The following is a 16,483-nucleotide window of genomic DNA, read 5'->3' as shown; positions in this document are numbered from 1 at the left end:
GTAAACAGAAAATCTTGAATTTGAATGCCAGCAGTGCTATTCTTTCTTTATGTCAGTTTGGGGCTTCTTAACTCTCTAAGCAGGCTTTCTAATGTATCACACCTGTTTGTCCTTTGTCTTAGTTGGTCAAAGAGCCTGTTTAGTAAACAGAAAATCTTGAATTTGAATGCCAGCAGTCCTCTTCCTTCTTTATCTCAGTTTAGGGCTGTTTAACTCTCTAAGCAGGCTTTCTAATGTATCACACCTGTTTGTCCTTTGTCTTAGTTGGTCAAAGAGCCTATTTAGTAAATGGAAAATCTTGAATTTGAATGCCAGCAGTCCTTTTCCTTCTTTATCTCAGTTTAGGGCTGTTTAACTGTCTAAGCAGGCTTTTTAATGTTTCGCACCTGTTTGTCCTTTGGCTTAGTTGGTCAAAGAGCCTATTTAGTAAAAGGAAAATCTTGATTTTGAATGTCAGCAGTGCTTTCTATTCTTCATCTCATTTTGTGGGTTTTTACCCCAAAAAGAGGACTTTTACTCTTGTTTGTCATCAAATATTAATTTCCCACAGCCCTAATATAGTGCAATTGAGAAAAAAAATTGTCTGCTGTTGAAACACTTTAAAAGGAATTAGAGGATATAATTTTCTTTACAGAATATAGCATGGCATCAAGCTTTACAAATTAAAACCAGTGGATTTACAGATCTGACTCTGCAAAGTTTGATAGCAGCACAGGAGTATTGTAAACTTTCATGCTTGAAGTGTCCACCGCTTGGGTTAAAAATGAAAACCAAACCATTCAACACGAAAGAAGAAGCAGATTAATCCGACGAGGATGGGATTCGAACCCATGCATGCAGAGCACAATGGATTAGCAGTCCATCACCTTAACCACTCGGCCACCTCGTCTACATAGCTCCCGTGCATTTAGGTGGGAAGATGTTGAGAGGGTTTTTACCAGTCAGTGTTTTTTCACTGAAGATTGTATGTTGGCTTTTGTCAGAGTTGCCTTATCTCGTCAACTACAGTGCCTGTTGTTTGAAGTTAGCTTGGGGAAAACTCTATCAGAAATGAACCAGTGCTGAGGTTTTTAATATCAATTAGTCATAATTTTTCCTCCTTTTGGTTTTGCCATGGCATTTCTTCAATCTGTCTATTCTGTGTCATAACTTGGAAGCAAAACAAGTCCCAAATTTCAGCTGTGCTAAAAGATGGCTCATTCAATTGCAAAACTTCAAAGCCTTTGTCCTCGATACAGCTTCTGTAAATTTGTCAGTCTTTTAAATGAATGCTCTTCAAAATTTACTTGGCTTCTTAAGTGTTATGACTGAGATTGAAATCTTATTCCATGTTTCTGCTCTACGTGGAATGGAACTCAAGCTCAATATTATTTTGCTGCGCTAACCAGTTGAATGTTCGATTGGTGCTTCAATCTTCCTTTGATTTCAAGTGCATGCCATCTTCTGGTGCTGTGGCTTAGTTGGTTAAAGCGCCTGTCTAGTAAACAGGAGATCCTGAGTTCGAATCTCAGCAGTGCCTTGTTTTCATCTCCTCACAAAGAAGCTTCCTATCTTAAAAATAGGTGTTTCACTTGCGACTGATAGTGCTATTGTGAGATTAAAAATCTCTTCTATCTAAGCGATATAAAGGAAGAAAGATGGCTTCAAGCATGACAATGTAAAACCAGTTGATTTAGTTTTGAAATGCCTCCTTTCTATGCATCTCTAATCCTTTTATCCAATGTATCTCACCTTTATGTCCTTTGGCTTAGTTGGTCAAAGAGCCTGTTTAGCAAACAGAAAATCTTGAATTTGAATGCCAGCAGTGCTATTCTTTCTTTATGTCAGTTTGGGGCTTCTTAACTCTCTAAGCAGGCTTTCTAATGTATCACACCTGTTTGTCCTTTGTCTTAGTTGGTCAAAGAGCCTGTTTAGTAAACAGAAAATCTTGAATTTGAATGCCAGCAGTCCTCTTCCTTCTTTATCTCAGTTTAGGGCTGTTTAACTCTCTAAGCAGGCTTTCTAATGTATCACACCTGTTTGTCCTTTGTCTTAGTTGGTCAAAGAGCCTATTTAGTAAATGGAAAATCTTGAATTTGAATGCCAGCAGTCCTTTTCCTTCTTTATCTCAGTTTAGGGCTGTTTAACTGTCTAAGCAGGCTTTTTAATGTTTCGCACCTGTTTGTCCTTTGGCTTAGTTGGTCAAAGAGCCTATTTAGTAAAAGGAAAATCTTGATTTTGAATGTCAGCAGTGCTTTCTATTCTTCATCTCATTTTGTGGGTTTTTACCCCAAAAAGAGGACTTTTACTCTTGTTTGTCATCAAATATTAATTTCCCACAGCCCTAATATAGTGCAATTGAGAAAAAAAATTGTCTGCTGTTGAAACACTTTAAAAGGAATTAGAGGATATAATTTTCTTTACAGAATATAGGATGGCATCAAGCTTTACAAATTAAAACCAGTGGATTTACAGATCTGACTCTGCAAAGTTTGAGAGGAGTATTGTAAACTTTCATGCTTGAAGTGTCCACCGCTTGGGTTAAAAATGAAAACCAAACCATTCAACACGAAAGAAGAAGCAGATTAATCCGACGAGGATGGAATTCGAACCCATGCATGCAGAGCACAAAGGATTAGCAGTCCATCGCCTTAACCACTCGGCCACTTCTTCTCCATAGCACCTGTGCGTTTAGGTGGGAAGATGTTGAGAGGGTTTTTACCAGTCAGTGTTTTTTCACTGAAGATTGTATGTTGGCTTTTGTCAGAGTTGCCTTATCTCGTCAACTACAGTGCCTGTTGTTTGAAGTTAGCTTGGGGAAAACTCTATCAGAAATGAACCAGTGCTGAGGTTTTTAATATCAATTAGTCATAATTTTTCCTCCTTTTGGTTTTGCCATGGCATTTCTTCAATCTGTCTATTCTGTGTCATAACTTGGAAGCAAAACAAGTCCCAAATTTCAGCTGTGCTAAAAGATGGCTCATTCAATTGCAAAACTTCAAAGCCTTTGTCCTCGATACAGCTTCTGTAAATTTGTCAGTCTTTTAAATGAATGCTCTTCAAAATTTACTTGGCTTCTTAAGTGTTATGACTGAGATTGAAATCTTATTCCATGTTTCTGCTCTACGTGGAATGGAACTCAAACTCAATATTATTTTGCTGCGCTAACCAGTTGAATGTTCGATTGGTGCTTCAATCTTCCTTTGATTTCAAGTGCATGCCATCTTCTGGTACTGTGGCTTAGTTGGTTAAAGCGCCTGTCTCAGGAGATCCTGAGTTCGAATCTCAGCAGTGCCTTGTTTTCATCTCCTCACAAAGAAGCTTCCTATCTTAAAAATAGTTGTTTCACTAGCCACTGATAGTGCAATTGTGAGGTTAAAAATCTCTTCTACTTAAGAGATATAAAGGAAGAAAGATGGCTTCAAGCATGACAATGTAAAACCAGTTGATTTAGTTTTGAAATGCATCCTTTCTATGCATCTCTAATCCGTTTATCCAATGTATCTCACCTTTATGTCCTTTGGCTTAGTTGGTCAAAGAGCCTGTTTAGTAAACAGAAAATCTTGAATTTGAATGCCAGCAGTCCTCTTCCTTCTTTATCTCAGTTTAGGGCTGTTTAACTCTCTAAGCAGGCTTTCTAATGTATCACACCTGTTTGTCCTTTGTCTTAGTTGGTCAAAGAGCCTATTTAGTAAATGGAAAATCTTGAATTTGAATGCCAGCAGTCCTTTTCCTTCTTTATCTCAGTTTAGGGCTGTTTAACTGTCTAAGCAGGCTTTTTAATGTTTCGCACCTGTTTGTCCTTTGGCTTAGTTGGTCAAAGAGCCTATTTAGTAAAAGGAAAATCTTGATTTTGAATGTCAGCAGTGCTTTCTATTCTTCATCTCATTTTGTGGGTTTTTACCCCAAAAAGAGGACTTTTACTCTTGTTTGTCATCAAATATTAATTTCCCACAGCCCTAATATAGTGCAATTGAGAAAAAAAATTGTCTGCTGTTGAAACACTTTAAAAGGAATTAGAGGATATAATTTTCTTTACAGAATATAGGATGGCATCAAGCTTTACAAATTAAAACCAGTGGATTTACAGATCTGACTCTGCAAAGTTTGATAGCAGCACAGGAGTATTGTAAACTTTCATGCTTGAAGTGTCCACCGCTTGGGTTAAAAATGAAAACCAAACCATTCAACACGAAAGAAGAAGCAGATTAATCCGACGAGGATGGAATTCGAACCCATGCATGCAGAGCACAAAGGATTAGCAGTCCATCGCCTTAACCACTCGGCCACTTCTTCTCCATAGCACCTGTGCGTTTAGGTGGGAAGATGTTGAGAGGGTTTTTACCAGTCAGTGTTTTTTCACTGAAGATTGTATGTTGGCTTTTGTCAGAGTTGCCTTATCTCGTCAACTACAGTGCCTGTTGTTTGAAGTTAGCTTGGGGAAAACTCTATCAGAAATGAACCAGTGCTGAGGTTTTTAATATCAATTAGTCATAATTTTTCCTCCTTTTGGTTTTGCCATGGCATTTCTTCAATCTGTCTATTCTGTGTCATAACTTGGAAGCAAAACAAGTCCCAAATTTCAGCTGTGCTAAAAGATGGCTCATTCAATTGCAAAACTTCAAAGCCTTTGTCCTCGATACAGCTTCTGTAAATTTGTCAGTCTTTTAAATGAATGCTCTTCAAAATTTACTTGGCTTCTTAAGTGTTATGACTGAGATTGAAATCTTATTCCATGTTTCTGCTCTACGTGGAATGGAACTCAAACTCAATATTATTTTGCTGCGCTAACCAGTTGAATGTTCGATTGGTGCTTCAATCTTCCTTTGATTTCAAGTGCATGCCATCTTCTGGTACTGTGGCTTAGTTGGATAAAGCGCCTGTCTCAGGAGATCCTGAGTTCGAATCTCAGCAGTGCCTTGTTTTCATCTCCTCACAAAGAAGCTTCCTATCTTAAAAATAGTTGTTTCACTAGCCACTGATAGTGCAATTGTGAGATTAAAAATCTCTTCTACTTAAGAGATATAAAGGAAGAAAGATGGCTTCAAGCATGACAATGTAAAACCAGTTGATTTAGTTTTGAAATGCATCCTTTCTATGCATCTCTAATCCGTTTATCCAATGTATCTCACCTTTATGTCCTTTGGCTTAGTTGGTCAAAGAGCCTGTTTAGTAAACAGAAAATCTTGAATTTGAATGCCAGCTATTCTTTCTTTATGTCAGTTTGGGGCTTCTTAACTCTCTAAGCAGGCTTTCTAATGTATCACACCTATTTGTCCTTTGTCTTAGTTGGTCAAAGAGCCTGTTTAGTAAACAGAAAATCTTGAATTTGAATGCCAGCAGTGCTATTCTTTCTTTATGTCAGTTTGGGGCTTCTTAACTCTCTAAGCAGGCTTTCTAATGTATCACACCTGTTTGTCCTTTGTCTTAGTTGGTCAAAGAGCCTGTTTAGTAAACAGAAAATCTTGAATTTGAATGCCAGCAGTCCTCTTCCTTCTTTATCTCAGTTTAGGGCTGTTTAACTCTCTAAGCAGGCTTTCTAATGTATCACACCTGTTTGTCCTTTGTCTTAGTTGGTCAAAGAGCCTATTTAGTAAATGGAAAATCTTGATTTTGAATGTCAGCAGTGCTTTCTATTCTTCATCTCATTTTGTGGGTTTTTACCCCAAAAAGAGGACTTCTACTCTTGTTTGTCATCAAATATTAATTTCCCACAGCCCTAATATAGTGCAATTGAGAAAAAAAATTGTCTGCTGTTGAAACACTTTAAAAGGAATTAGAGGATATAATTTTCTTTACAGAATATAGGATGGCATCAAGCTTTACAAATTAAAACCAGTGGATTTACAGATCTGACTCTGCAAAGTTTGATAGCAGCACAGGAGTATTGTAAACTTTCATGCTTGAAGTGTCCACCGCTTGGGTTAAAAATGAAAACCAAACCATTCAACACGAAAGAAGAAGCAGATTAATCCGACGAGGATGGGATTCGAACCCATGCATGCAGAGCACAATGGATTAGCAGTCCATCACCTTAACCACTCGGCCACCTCGTCTACATAGCGCCCGTGCATTTAGGTGGGAAGATGTTGAGAGGGTTTTTACCAGTCAGTGTTTTTTCACTGAAGATTGTATGTTGGCTTTTGTCAGAGTTGCCTTATCTCGTCAACTACAGTGCCTGTTGTTTGAAGTTAGCTTGGGGAAAACTCTATCAGAAATGAACCAGTGCTGAGGTTTTTAATATCAATTAGTCATAATTTTTCCTCCTTTTGGTTTTGCCATGGCATTTCTTCAATCTGTCTATTCTGTGTCATAACTTGGAAGCAAAACAAGTCCCAAATTTCAGCTGTGCTAAAAGATGGCTCATTCAATTGCAAAACTTCAAAGCCTTTGTCCTCGATACAGCTTCTGTAAATTTGTCAGTCTTTTAAATGAATGCTCTTCAAAATTTACTTGGCTTCTTAAGTGTTATGACTGAGATTGAAATCTTATTCCATGTTTCTGCTCTACGTGGAATGGAACTCAAGCTCAATATTATTTTGCTGCGCTAACCAGTTGAATGTTCGATTGGTGCTTCAATCTTCCTTTGATTTCAAGTGCATGCCATCTTCTGGTGCTGTGGCTTAGTTGGTTAAAGCGCCTGTCTAGTAAACAGGAGATCCTGAGTTCGAATCTCAGCAGTGCCTTGTTTTCATCTCCTCACAAAGAAGCTTCCTATCTTAAAAATAGGTGTTTCACTTGCAACTGATAGTGCAATTGTGAGATTAAAAATCTCTTCTATCTAAGCGATATAAAGGAAGAAAGATGGCTTCAAGCATGACAATGTAAAACCAGTTGATTTAGTTTTGAAATGCCTCCTTTCTATGCATCTCTAATCCGTTTATCCAATGTATCTCACCTTTATGTCCTTTGGCTTAGTTGGTCAAAGAGCCTGTTTAGCAAACAGAAAATCTTGAATTTGAATGCCAGCAGTGCTATTCTTTCTTTATGTCAGTTTGGGGCTTCTTAACTCTCTAAGCAGGCTTTCTAATGTATCACACCTGTTTGTCCTTTGTCTTAGTTGGTCAAAGAGCCTGTTTAGTAAACAGAAAATCTTGAATTTGAATGCCAGCAGTCCTCTTCCTTCTTTATCTCAGTTTAGGGCTGTTTAACTCTCTAAGCAGGCTTTCTAATGTATCACACCTGTTTGTCCTTTGTCTTAGTTGGTCAAAGAGCCTATTTAGTAAATGGAAAATCTTGAATTTGAATGCCAGCAGTCCTTTTCCTTCTTTATCTCAGTTTAGGGCTGTTTAACTCTCTAAGCAGGCTTTTTAATGTTTTGCACCTGTTTGTCCTTTGGCTTAGTTGGTCAAAGAGCCTATTTAGTAAAAGGAAAATCTTGATTTTGAATGTCAGCAGTGCTTTCTATTCTTCTTCTCATTTTGTGGGTTTTTACCCCAAAAAGAGGACTTTTACTCTTGTTTGTCATCAAATATTAATTTCCCACAGCCCTAATATAGTGCAATTGAGAAAAAAAATTGTCTGCTGTTGAAACACTTTAAAAGGAATTAGAGGATATAATTTTCTTTACAGAATATAGGATGGCATCAAGCTTTACAAATTAAAACCAGTGGATTTACAGATCTGACTCTGCAAAGTTTGATAGCAGCACAGGAGTATTGTAAACTTTCATGCTTGAAGTGTCCACCGCTTGGGTTAAAAATGAAAACCAAACCATTCAACACGAAAGAAGAAGCAGATTAATCCGACAAGGATGGAATTCGAACCCATGCATGCAGAGCACAAAGGATTAGCAGGCCATCGCCTTAACCACCCGGCCACTTCTTCTCCATAGCACCTGTGCGTTTAGGTGGGAAGATGTTGAGAGGGTTTTTACCAGTCAGTGTTTTTTCACTGAAGATTGTATGTTGGCTTTTGTCAGAGTTGCCTTATCTCGTCAACTACAGTGCCTGTTGTTTGAAGTTAGCTTGGGGAAAACTCTATCAGAAATGAACCAGTGCTGAGGTTTTTAATATCAATTAGTCATAATTTTTCCTCCTTTTGGTTTTGCCATGGCATTTCTTCAATCTGTCTATTCTGTGTCATAACTTGGAAGCAAAACAAGTCCCAAATTTCAGCTGTGCTAAAAGATGGCTCATTCAATTGCAAAACTTCAAAGCCTTTGTCCTCGATACAGCTTCTGTAAATTTGTCAGTCTTTTAAATGAATGCTCTTCAAAATTTACTTGGCTTCTTAAGTGTTATGACTGAGATTGAAATGTTATTCCATGTTTCTGCTCTACGTGGAATGGAACTCAAGCTCAATATTGTTTTGCTGCGCTAACCAGTTGAATGTTCGATTGGTGCTTCAATCTTCCTTGGATTTCAAATGCATGCCATCTTCTGGTGCTGTGGCTTAGTTGGTTAAAGCGCCTGTCTAGTAAACAGGAGATCCTGAGTTCGAATCTCAGCAGTGCCTTGTTTTCATCTCCTCACAAAGAAGCTTCCTATCTTAAAAATAGGTGTTTCACTTGCGACTGATAGTGCAATTGTGAGATTAAAAATCTCTTCTACCTAAGAGATATAAAGGAAGAAAGATGGCTTCAAGCATGACAATGTAAAACCAGTTGATTTAGTTTTGAAATGCATCCTTTCTATGCATCTCTAATCCGTTTATCCAATGTATCTCACCTTTATGTCCTTTGGCTTAGTTGGTCAAAGAGCCTGTTTAGTAAACAGAAAATCTTGAATTTGAATGCCAGCTATTCTTTCTTTATGTCAGTTTGGGGCTTCTTAACTCTCTAAGCAGGCTTTCTAATGTATCACACCTATTTGTCCTTTGTCTTAGTTGGTCAAAGAGCCTGTTTAGTAAACAGAAAATCTTGAATTTGAATGCCAGCAGTGCTATTCTTTCTTTATGTCAGTTTGGGGCTTCTTAACTCTCTAAGCAGGCTTTCTAATGTATCACACCTGTTTGTCCTTTGTCTTACTTGGTCAAAGAGCCTGTTTAGTAAACAGAAAATCTTGAATTTGAATGCCAGCAGTCCTCTTCCTTCTTTATCTCAGTTTAGGGCTGTTTAACTCTCTAAGCAGGCTTTCTAATGTATCACACCTGTTTGTCCTTTGTCTTAGTTGGTCAAAGAGCCTATTTAGTAAATGGAAAATCTTGAATTTGAATGCCAGCAGTCCTTTTCCTTCTTTATCTCAGTTTAGGGCTGTTTAACTCTCTAAGCAGGCTTTTTAATGTTTCGCACCTGTTTGTCCTTTGGCTTAGTTGGTCAAAGAGCCTATTTAGTAAAAGGAAAATCTTGATTTTGAATGTCAGCAGTGCTTTCTATTCTTCATCTCATTTTGTGGGTTTTTACCCCAAAAAGAGGACTTTTACTCTTGTTTGTCATCAAATATTAATTTCCCACAGCCCTAATATAGTGCAATTGAGAAAAAAAATTGTCTGCTGTTGAAACACTTTAAAAGGAATTAGAGGATATAATTTTCTTTACAGAATATAGGATGGCATCAAGCTTTACAAATTAAAACCAGTGGATTTACAGATCTGACTCTGCAAAGTTTGATAGCAGCACAGGAGTATTGTAAACTTTCATGCTTGAAGTGTCCACCGCTTGGGTTAAAAATGAAAACCAAACCATTCAACACGAAAGAAGAAGCAGATTAATCCGACGAGGATGGAATTCGAACCCATGCATGCAGAGCACAAAGGATTAGCAGTCCATCACCTTAACCACTCGGCCACTTCTTCTCCATTGCACCTGTGCGTTTAGGTGGGAAGATGTTGAGAGGGTTTTTACCAGTCAGTGTTTTTTCACTGAAGATTGTATGTTGGCTTTTGTCAGAGTTGCCTTATCTCGTCAACTACAGTGCCTGTTGTTTGAAGTTAGCTTGGGGAAAACTCTATCAGAAATGAACCAGTGCTGAGGTTTTTAATATCAATTAGTCATAATTTTTCCTCCTTTTGGTTTTGCCATGGCATTTCTTCAATCTGTCTATTCTGTGTCATAACTTGGAAGCAAAACAAGTCCCAAATTTCAGCTGTGCTAAAAGATGGCTCATTCAATTGCAAAACTTCAAAGCCTTTGTCCTCGATACAGCTTCTGTAAATTTGTCAGTCTTTTAAATGAATGCTCTTCAAAATTTACTTGGCTTCTTAAGTGTTATGACTGAGATTGAAATCTTATTCCATGTTTCTGCTCTACGTGGAATGGAACTCAAGCTCAATATTATTTTGTTGCGCTAACCAGTTGAATGTTCGATTGGTGCTTCAATCTTCCTTTGATTTCAAGTGCATGCCATCTTCTGGTGCTGTGGCTTACTTGGTTAAAGCGCCTGTCTAGTAAACAGGAGATCCTGAGTTCGAATCTCAGCAGTGCCTTGTTTTCATCTCCTCACAAAGAAGCTTCCTATCTTAAAAATAGGTGTTTCACTTGCGACTGATAGTGCAATTGTGAGATTAAAAATCTCTTCTATCTAAGCGATATAAAGGAAGAAAGATGGCTTCAAGCATGACAATGTAAAACCAGTTGATTTAGTTTTGAAATGCCTCCTTTCTATGCATCTCTAATCCGTTTATCCAATGTATCTCACCTTTATGTCCTTTGGCTTAGTTGGTCAAAGAGCCTGTTTAGCAAACAGAAAGTCTTGAATTTGAATGCCAGCAGTGCTATTCTTTCTTTATGTCAGTTTGGGGCTTCTTAACTCTCTAAGCAGGCTTTCTAATGTATCACACCTGTTTGTCCTTTGTCTTAGTTGGTCAAAGAGCCTGTTTAGTAAACAGAAAATCTTGAATTTGAATGCCAGCAGTCCTCTTCCTTCTTTATCTCAGTTTAGGGCTGTTTAACTCTCTAAGCAGGCTTTCTAATGTATCACACCTGTTTGTCCTTTGTCTTAGTTGGTCAAAGAGCCTATTTAGTAAATGGAAAATCTTGAATTTGAATGCCAGCAGTCCTTTTCCTTCTTTATCTCAGTTTAGGGCTGTTTAACTCTCTAAGCAGGCTTTTTAATGTTTCGCACCTGTTTGTCCTTTGGCTTAGTTGGTCAAAGAGCCTATTTAGTAAAAGGAAAATCTTGATTTTGAATGTCAGCAGTGCTTTCTATTCTTCATCTCATTTTGTGGGTTTTTACCCCCAAAAGAGGACTTTTACTCTTGTTTGTAATCAAATATTAATTTCCCACAGCCCTAATATAATGCAATTGAGAAAAAAAATTGTCTGCTGTTGAAACACTTTAAAAGGAATTAGAGGATATAATTTTCTTTACAGAATATAGGATGGCATCAAGCTTTACAAATTAAAATGAGTGGATTTACAGATCTGACTCTGCAAAGTTTGATAGCAGCACAGGAGTATTGTAAACTTTCATGCTTGAAGTGTCCACCACTTGGGTTAAAAATGAAAACCAAACCATTCAACACGAAAGAAGAAACAGATTAATACGACGAGGATGGGATTTGAACCCATGCATGCAGAACACAATGGATTAGCAGTCCATCGCCTTAACCACTCGGCCACCTCATCTACATAGCACCCCTGCGTTTAGGTGGGAAGATTTTGAGAGGGTTTTTACCAGTCAGTGTTTTTTCACTGAAGATTGGATGTTGGCTTTTGTCAGAGTTGCCTTATCTCGTCAACTACAGTGCCTGTTGTTTGAAGTTAGCTTGGGGAAAACTCTATCAGAAATGAACCAGTGCTGAGGTTTTTAATATCAATTAGTCATAATTTTTCCTTCTTTTGGTTTTGCCATGGCATTTCTTCAATCTGTCTATTCTGTGTCATAACTTGGAAGCAAAACAAGTCCCAAATTTCAGCTGTGCTAAAAGATGGCTCATTCAATTGCAAAACTTCAAAGCCTTTGTCCTCGATACAGCTTCTGTAAATTTGTCAGTCTTTTAAATGAATGCTCTTCAAAATTTACTTGGCTTCTTAAGTGTTATGACTGAGATTGAAATGTTATTCCATGTTTCTGCTCTACGTGGAATGGAACTCAAGCTCAATATTGTTTTGCTGCGCTAACCAGTTGAATGTTCGATTGGTGCTTCAATCTTCCTTGGATTTCAATTGCATGCCATCTTCTGGTGCTGTGGCTTAGTTGGTTAAAGCGCCTGTCTAGTAAACAGGAGATCCTGAGTTCGAATCTTAGCAGTGCCTTGTTTTCATCTCCTCACAAAGAAGCTTCCTATCTTAAAAATAGGTGTTTCACTTGCGACTGATAGTGCAATTGTGAGATTAAAAATCTCTTCTATGTAAGCGATATAAAGGAAGAAAGATGGCTTCAAGCATGACAATGTAAAACCAGTTGATTTAGTTTTGAAATGCCTCCTCTCTATGCATCTCTAATCCTTTTATCCAATGTATCTCACCTTTATGTCCTTTGGCTTAGTTGGTCAAAGAGCCTGTTTAGTAAACAGAAAATCTTGAATTTGAATGCCAGCTATTCTTTCTTTATGTCAGTTTGGGGCTTCTTAACTCTCTAAGCAGGCTTTCTAATGTATCACACCTATTTGTCCTTTGTCTTAGTTGGTCAAAGAGCCTGTTTAGTAAACAGAAAATCTTGAATTTGAATGCCAGCAGTCCTCTTCCTTCTTTATCTCAGTTTAGGGCTGTTTAACTCTCTAAGCAGGCTTTCTAATGTATCACACCTGTTTGTCCTTTGTCTTACTTGGTCAAAGAGCCTATTTAGTAAAAGGAAAATCTTGATTTTGAATGTCAGCAGTACTTTCTATTCTTCATCTCATTTTGTGGGTTTTTACCCCAAAATGAGGACTTTTACTCTTGTTTGTCATCAAATATTAATTTCCCACAGCCCTAATATAGTGCAATTGAGAAAAAAAATTCTCTGCTGTTGAAACACTTTAAAAGGAATTAGAGGATATAATTTTCTTTACAGAATATAGGATGGCATCAAGCTTTACAAATTAAAACGAGTGGATTTACAGATCTGACTCTGCAAAGTTTGATAGCAGCACAGGAGTATTGTAAACTTTCATGCTTGAAGTGTCCACCGCTTGGGTTAAAAATGAAAACCAAACCATTCAACATGAAAGAAGAAGCAGATTAATCTGACGAGGATGGGATTCGAACCCATGCATGCAGAGCACAATGGATTAGCAGTCCATCACCTTAACCACACGGCCACCTCTTCTACATAGCGCCTGTGCATTTAGGTGGGAAGATGTTGAGAGGGTTTTTACCAGTCAGTGTTTTTTCACTGAAGATTGTATGTTGGCTTTTGTCAGAGTTGCCTTATCTCGTCAACTACAGTGCCTGTTGTTTGAAGTTAGCTTGGGGAAAACTCAATCAGAAATGAACCAGTGCTGAGGTTTTTAATATCAATTAGTCATAATTTTTCCTCCTTTTGGTTTTGCCATGGCATTTCTTCAATCTGTCTATTCTGTGTCATAACTTGGAAGCAAAACAAGTCCCAAATTTCAGCTGTGCTAAAAGATGGCTCATTCAATTGCAAAACTTCAAAGCCTTTGTCCTCGATACAGCTTCTGTAAATTTGTCAGTCTTTTAAATGAATGCTCTTCAAAATTTACTTGGCTTCTTAAGTGTTATGACTGAGATTGAAATGTTATTCCATGTTTCTGCTCTACGTGGAATGGAACTCAAGCTCAATATTGTTTTGCTGCGCTAACCAGTTGAATGTTCGATTGGTGCTTCAATCTTCCTTGGATTTCAAATGCATGCCATCTTCTGGTGCTGTGGCTTAGTTGGTTAAAGCGCCTGTCTAGTAAACAGGAGATCCTGAGCTCGAATCTCAGCAGTGCCTTGTTTTCATCTCCTCACAAAGAAGCTTCCTATCTTAAAAATAGGTGTTTCACTTGCGACTGATAGTGCAATTGTGAGATTAAAAATCTCTTCTATGTAAGCGATATAAAGGAAGAAAGATGGCTTCAAGCATGACAATGTAAAACCAGTTGATTTAGTTTTGAAATGCCTCCTCTCTATGCATCTCTAATCCTTTTATCCAATGTATCTCACCTTTATGTCCTTTGGCTTAGTTGGTCAAAGAGCCTGTTTAGTAAACAGAAAATCTTGAATTTGAATGCCAGCTATTCTTTCTTTATGTCAGTTTGGGGCTTCTTAACTCTCTAAGCAGGCTTTCTAATGTATCACACCTATTTGTCCTTTGTCTTAGTTGGTCAAAGAGCCTGTTTAGTAAACAGAAAATCTTGAATTTGAATGCCAGCAGTCCTCTTCCTTCTTTATCTCAGTTTAGGGCTGTTTAACTCTCTAAGCAGGCTTTCTAATGTATCACACCTGTTTGTCCTTTGTCTTACTTGGTCAAAGAGCCTATTTAGTAAATGGAAAATCTTGAATTTGAATGCCAGCAGTTCTTTTCCTTCTTTATCTCAGTTTAGGGCTGTTTAACTCTCTAAGCAGGTGTTTTTAATGTTTCGCACCTGTTTGTCCTTTGGCTTAGTTGGTCAAAGAGCCTATTTAGTAAAAGGAAAATCTTGATTTTGAATGTCAGCAGTACTTTCTATTCTTCATCTCATTTTGTGGGTTTTTACCCCAAAAAGAGGACTTTTACTCTTGTTTGTCATCAAATATTAATTTCCCACAGCCCTAATATAGTGCAATTGAGAAAAAAAATTGTCTGCTGTTGAAACACTTTAAAAGGAATTAGAGGATATTATTTTCTTTACAGAATATAGGATGGCATCAAGCTTTACAAATTAAAACGAGTGGATTTACAGATCTGACTCTGCAAAGTTTGATAGCAGCACAGGAGTATTGTAAACTTTCATGCTTGAAGTGTCCACCGCTTGGGTTAAAAATGAAAACCAAACCATTCAACATGAAAGAAGAAGCAGATTAATCCGACGAGGATGGGATTCGAACCCATGCATGCAGAGCACAATGGATTAGCAGTCCATCACCTTAACCACTCGGCCACCTCGTCTACATAGCGCCCGTGCATTTAGGTGGGAAGATGTTGAGAGGGTTTTTACCAGTCAGTGTTTTTTCACTGAAGATTGTATGTTGGCTTTTGTCAGAGTTGCCTTATCTCGTCAACTACAGTGCCTGTTGTTTGAAGTTAGCTTGGGGAAAACTCTATCAGAAATGAACCAGTGCTGAGGTTTTTAATATCAATTAGTCATAATTTTTCCTCCTTTTGGTTTTGCCATGGCATTTCTTCAATCTGTCTATTCTGTGTCATAACTTGGAAGCAAAACAAGTCCCAAATTTCAGCTGTGCTAAAAGATGGCTCATTCAATTGCAAAACTTCAAAGCCTTTGTCCTCGATACAGCTTCTGTAAATTTGTCAGTCTTTTAAATGAATGCTCTTCAAAATTTACTTGGCTTCTTAAGTGTTATGACTGAGATTGAAATGTTATTCCATGTTTCTGCTCTACGTGGAATGGAACTCAAGCTCAATATTGTTTTGCTGCGCTAACCAGTTGAATGTTCGATTGGTGCTTCAATCTTCCTTGGATTTCAAATGCATGCCATCTTCTGGTGCTGTGGCTTAGTTGGTTAAAGCGCCTGTCTAGTAAACAGGAGATCCTGAGTTCGAATCTCAGCAGTGCCTTGTTTTCAACTCCTCACAAAGAAGCTTCCTATCTTAAAAATAGGTGTTTCACTTGCGACTGATAGTGCAATTGTGAGATTAAAAATCTCTTCTATGTAAGCGATATAAAGGAAGAAAGATGGCTTCAAGCATGACAATGTAAAACCAGTTGATTTAGTTTTGAAATGCCTCCTCTCTATGCATCTCTAATCCTTTTATCCAATGTATCTCACCTTTATGTCCTTTGGCTTAGTTGGTCAAAGAGCCTGTTTAGTAAACAGAAAATCTTGAATTTGAATGCCAGCTATTCTTTCTTTATGTCAGTTTGGGGCTTCTTAACTCTCTAAGCAGGCTTTCTAATGTATCACACCTGTTTGTCCTTTGTCTTAGTTGGTCAAAGAGCCTGTTTAGTAAACAGAAAATCTTGAATTTGAATGCCAGCAGTCCTCTTCCTTCTTTATCTCAGTTTAGGGCTGTTTAACTCTCTAAGCAGGCTTTCAAATGTATCACACCTGTTTGTCCTTTGTCTTAGTTGGTCAAAGAGCCTATTTAGTAAATGGAAAATCTTGAATTTGAATGCCAGCAGTCCTTTTCCTTCTTTATCTCAGTTTAGGGCTGTTTAACTCTCTAAGCAGGCGTTTTTAATGTTTCGCACCTGTTTGTCCTTTGGCTTAGTTGGTCAAAGAGCCTATTTAGTTAAAGGAAAATCTTGATTTTGAATGTCAGCAGTACTTTCTATTCTTCATCTCATTTTGTGGGTTTTTACCCCAAAAAGAGGACTTTTACTCTTGTTTGTCATCAAATATTAATTTCCCACAGCCCTAATATAGTGCAATTGAGAAAAAAAATTCTCTGCTGTTGAAACACTTTAAAAGGAATTAGAGGATATAATTTTCTTTACAGAATATAGGATGGCATCAAGCTTTACAAATTAAAACGAGTGGATTTACAGATCTGACTCTGCAAAGTTTGATAGCAGCACAGGAGTATTGTAAACT

The 16,483-nt window shown here is 37.7% G+C and overlaps 7 non-coding genes across 7 annotated transcripts; 4 read left to right on the top strand and 3 right to left on the bottom strand.

Moving 5' to 3' along the window:
- Positions 1-807: 807 nt before the first annotated feature.
- Positions 808-889, bottom strand: TRNAS-GCU (transfer RNA serine (anticodon GCU)). The gene has a single exon. It is a non-coding gene; the product is annotated as a tRNA-Ser (tRNA).
- Positions 890-1,445: 556 nt separating this feature from the next.
- Positions 1,446-1,519, top strand: TRNAT-AGU (transfer RNA threonine (anticodon AGU)). Its single transcript has one exon. It is a non-coding gene; the product is annotated as a tRNA-Thr (tRNA).
- A 4,434-nt stretch (positions 1,520-5,953) lies between these two features.
- On the bottom strand, positions 5,954-6,035 carry TRNAS-GCU (transfer RNA serine (anticodon GCU)). The gene has a single exon. It is a non-coding gene; the product is annotated as a tRNA-Ser (tRNA).
- A 556-nt stretch (positions 6,036-6,591) lies between these two features.
- TRNAT-AGU (transfer RNA threonine (anticodon AGU)) lies at positions 6,592-6,665 on the top strand. The gene has a single exon. It is a non-coding gene; the product is annotated as a tRNA-Thr (tRNA).
- Positions 6,666-8,362: 1,697 nt separating this feature from the next.
- On the top strand, positions 8,363-8,436 carry TRNAT-AGU (transfer RNA threonine (anticodon AGU)). Its single transcript has one exon. It is a non-coding gene; the product is annotated as a tRNA-Thr (tRNA).
- Positions 8,437-14,794: 6,358 nt separating this feature from the next.
- TRNAS-GCU (transfer RNA serine (anticodon GCU)) lies at positions 14,795-14,876 on the bottom strand. Its single transcript has one exon. It is a non-coding gene; the product is annotated as a tRNA-Ser (tRNA).
- Positions 14,877-15,432: 556 nt separating this feature from the next.
- Positions 15,433-15,506, top strand: TRNAT-AGU (transfer RNA threonine (anticodon AGU)). The gene has a single exon. It is a non-coding gene; the product is annotated as a tRNA-Thr (tRNA).
- The last annotated feature ends 977 nt before the right edge of the window (positions 15,507-16,483 follow it).

The sequence above is a fragment of the Dendrobates tinctorius genome, unplaced genomic scaffold, assembly GCF_039654945.1.
Source record: "Dendrobates tinctorius isolate UK_male_01 unplaced genomic scaffold, ASM3965494v1 ptg000204l, whole genome shotgun sequence".
Classification (NCBI taxonomy): domain Eukaryota; kingdom Metazoa; phylum Chordata; class Amphibia; order Anura; family Dendrobatidae; genus Dendrobates; species Dendrobates tinctorius.
The sequence above is the reverse complement of the archived record's forward strand: the minus strand, read 5'-3'. Positions and strand labels throughout refer to the sequence as shown.